General features: G+C 47.9%; 1 non-coding gene across 1 annotated transcript; it reads left to right on the top strand.

Annotated features, from left to right (window-relative positions):
- The first annotated feature begins 3,798 nt into the window (after window positions 1-3,798).
- LOC117196170 (U6 spliceosomal RNA) lies at window positions 3,799-3,904 on the top strand. Its single transcript, XR_004476253.1, has one exon. It is a non-coding gene; the product is annotated as a U6 spliceosomal RNA (small nuclear RNA).

Here is a 3,904-nt window from a genome sequence, read left to right as displayed (position 1 = left end):
CCCGCTCGCTGCAACTAGAGAAAGCCCGCATGCAGCAACGAAGACCCAATGCAACCAAAAATAAATTAAAAATTTTATAAATAAATAAAACTAAAAAATGAAGAGTACGCTACCCAAAGGTATGCAGACATCACTGAAAACATCGGGATACAGAGCTGTTCACACTTCTCCTTCTTCAGCATTTTCACAATGGTAAGAATAAAAGATCTGTGGAAAGCATTTCCTTAATTAACAGCCATACATTGAACACCTCTTGCGCACTCCTGTGGTTTAGAGTTCGGGAAAGAAAAGAGACAGTCTGACCCTCAGGAGTTTAACATCTGGTGCAGAGAATCTCAACCCTATCAAACCCAGCACTCCTTCTTAAAACAAATATTTTGTAATGCCACCATCACGATTCTGATACAAAATCCATAAGTAGTTTACCTACAAATTCAAAAACCCATTATAATGCCCTAATTGTAAAGTATAACATACATTTATAGTATAAATTATAAACAATGTATTTTAGTTACAAACAAAAAGAAAGTTGTAATCTTCTTAATGTAGTTTGGTGTGTAGCTACTACAGAAATACCCAGTTGCTGTGCCTTAAAATAGCACCTGCCAATCATTGTGATAATTAGGACTTCCAGAAATTTTCTAAAATGCTACCAAGAGCTGTTCTGCCTTCCCTAAAAATCACTAATCATTTAAGAGCAGAAAAGGAAACTGTTTGCTACATATTTAAAAGGTGGTGTCTACTTCTAATATTTCAAGAATCATGCTTGAGCTTATGTATTTTTATTCTAATTAGAACAAGACTAGACAAGAACAGCATTTTCAGGTAACACCCTGTTAAGGGCTCAGTGTGTCCCCACAAAATCCATATGTTGATGCCTTAACTGCTCTAGCTCAGAATGTGACTGTGTTTGGAGACGGTGCCTTTAAAGAGGTAATTAAGTTAAAGTGAGGTCATATTACAGCTAGTGTCCTTACAAGAAGAAGATTAGGGCACAGAAAACATGGCAGAAGGACAGCCATGTGCGGACACGGTGAGAAGGCAGCCGTCTGCAAGCCAAGGAGAGAGGCTTCTAAAGAAAGTCAACTGCCGACAGCTTGGTCTTGGACTTCAGCCTCCGGAATTGGAGACGATACATTTCCGTCATTTAAGCCACTCAGCCTGGGGGATTTTGTTATGGCAGCCCTAGCAAACAAATCCACACCCCTAGGTGGGACTTGGGAGGGGACAGCAGCCCTGGGTGCCCTGCCCAGAACTGGTACAAGGAAGCAGGAAGAAGAGGAGGATGAAGAGGGAGCCCTTGAGCAGAAGCAACAGAGCAGGAGGGCTGAATAGCTTTTGTGTTGAAAGAACTGCATTGCCTGCTCGCTTAATTTAGCATTGTGTGCAGCATTTGGGAGAAGAGAGACACGATCCTCACAGAGAAGTCTGTTAACAATCATCTCTCTGTCAACGCAGTGAAAGAGAGCAGTTGTGAGCAAAAACCCAATTCTCAATTGCATTCTCAAAATGTGGTGTATGCAGAAATGCATAAGGGCAGTTGTGCAAGTAAGTGTCTCATATGTGCATGGGTAGCAAAAGTTTGCTCCAAAAAAATGGGGACAAAATTACTCTTGTTGAATAAATTAATAAGGATCCATCTGTAAAGACCTGTTTTTCATTTCTGCGTTCTGTTCTACCACATGTTCATCTCCATGCGCATGTCTGATGGTACTCAGACCCACTAGACTGCCGCTGCATCCTGTGTCTGTTCACCATCCCTGCCGAGTCACAACAGAGCTGAGTTTACAAATGAAAAGAATTTTTTTCTTACAGTCAGCTTTCCTGTGAATCCTCACTCCTTGTTTCAGTATTACTGACAAGGCAGCAATGTCTTGCCTGTTATGTGGAAAGTCCACACCAGCCACCTTCCAAGGGAAGGTGTGGAGAAGTAAGAGGAATGAAGCGGATGGGACGCATCCCTCCTCATGGGGGAAACAGCACACAAACAGGAAGAACGTGGATGCCACGTGAACTGTACAGAGGAAATGTCTTCTCCCTGGCACTAATTTGTTTATATTTAGTAAGGCTTTACTATGTTGTGGACTTTGCTAAAATACTGCAGAAATACCAAAGAATTGTACAAGGACTCTTGTCCCCAAGAAATGATCATCTACCTGGAAAGACAGCACGAGCATAGAAACCAGTCACCTAGAGGGCGGTTAGGGGCTGAAGTCTGCGACGCTGAGCGGGACCTGCCCTGCCTGGGGCACCCGAGGTCAGTCCTCAAACCCGAGCCAGCTCCTTCTTTCAGTAAGAACATAGGACAGGAGCACACCCAGGTCCCTTCATACCTACAGAGCATTGAGGTGACGCCTGTCAGAGTAAATTACATCATCAGCCAGCACAGAACATCACTATTGCTCCGGTATTATCTCGGCCTCGTTAACGGTATTTGTGTCTGTGTATTTTATTAATTGTCTTTTATCAATGAGTAATATTGTGGGGGGGGGGCAGTGGGGAGATTGAGGCAGCTTCCACGGGAAAGACCCCCCAAGCCGTGAGTAGAGGCAATGGGTAAATAGCTTCCCAGCCTGGTTTCCGGTTCCCATAGACACGACCAAAACTATGTTTAAAACGCAAATGTTGGGCTTCCCTGGTGGCGCAGTGGTTGAGAGTCCGCCTGCTGATGCAGGGGACATGGGTTCGTGCCCCGGTCGGGGAAGATCCCACATGCTGCGGAGCGGCTGGGCCCGTGAGCCATGGCCGCTGAGCCTGCGCGTCCAGAGCCTGTGCTCTGCAACGGGAGAGGCCACAACAGTGAGAGGCCCGCGTACCGCAAAAACAAAACAAAAAAAAAAAACGCAAATGTCTAGGGGAAAACGGCATGGTTTAGGAAGGAGGGGAAGCTAAGAAAGCATGAAAAGAAGAGTCTCCAAGAGTCGATCGATTTCATGAGATCTCTTCTACTGGGGTAACTGGAGTCTCCCAAGGGCTGCCAGCCTTTCATCTGTATGAGCCATACAAGTTACAGATCAGGGCGAACTGCTCCCAGCCTGCTCTTGTAAGCCGTGTGGCCCCGCGTGCAGAGCAGCCCTCCATTCACACTCCGCGGCCCTCGCCGGCAGCGTCGGGGCTGGGCCCTCGCGGAGTCTGCGCTGTCTCCCAAGGAGGGAACCCTGGGGCCTTTACAGCCTGGGCTCTTCACTGCACCACAGTAAGTCGCGTTGCTCCAGGTAACAGGCAGACAGATCTTTTCCCTCTCTGGGTCACACTTTTTCGGCTGAGGAGAAACACAGGGCTGCCGTGCCCCGGTGTCGCGCCGTCCTCTGTCTGCCAGCTCGACAGGCGTCCAGCACGCAGGGCTGGAGAGACACAGCCACATTAACAGCTGGCACAGCACGTGATCCCTGCCACACTCTGCTTGAAGTGGGCTACACAGGTCAACTTAAACCCCCCCTGAGAGGCATGCAACTGCCAACACCCCAACTTAAACCCCCCCTGAGAGGCATGCAACTGCCAACACCCCCAGTGGTAAAAGGAGGTGGAGCGGCTTGTCCGAGACTGTCACCAGCCCCTAGGCAGTAGAGCTGGGGGACCTGACCCCAGGCAGATCCTCTGGCCGCAGAATCTGCGCTCTGATCCATCAAGCTGCCCTCATCCTTCCATCCTTCCCTGAGGCTCCGCAGACACCACTCTCCTCCAGACGTATCCCCGATGAGAATACACTTCTTGGGAGTTGGCTCAAGCTGGGGCCCCTGCCGCACTAGCATCTTGCAAAGTTGATTTTTCCCATCACAGTTTAAAAGCAGGTCTCCTGTGCTCGCTTCAGCAACACTTATACTAAAATGGAGATGATACAGAGAAGATTAGCATGGCCCTGCGCAAAGATGACGCACAAATTTATGAAGGGTGGCATATTTTT

The sequence above is a fragment of the Orcinus orca genome, chromosome 6 (genome assembly GCF_937001465.1).
Source record: "Orcinus orca chromosome 6, mOrcOrc1.1, whole genome shotgun sequence".
Classification (NCBI taxonomy): Eukaryota; Metazoa; Chordata; class Mammalia; order Artiodactyla; family Delphinidae; genus Orcinus; species Orcinus orca.
The sequence above is the reverse complement of the archived record's forward strand: the minus strand, read 5'-3'. Positions and strand labels throughout refer to the sequence as shown.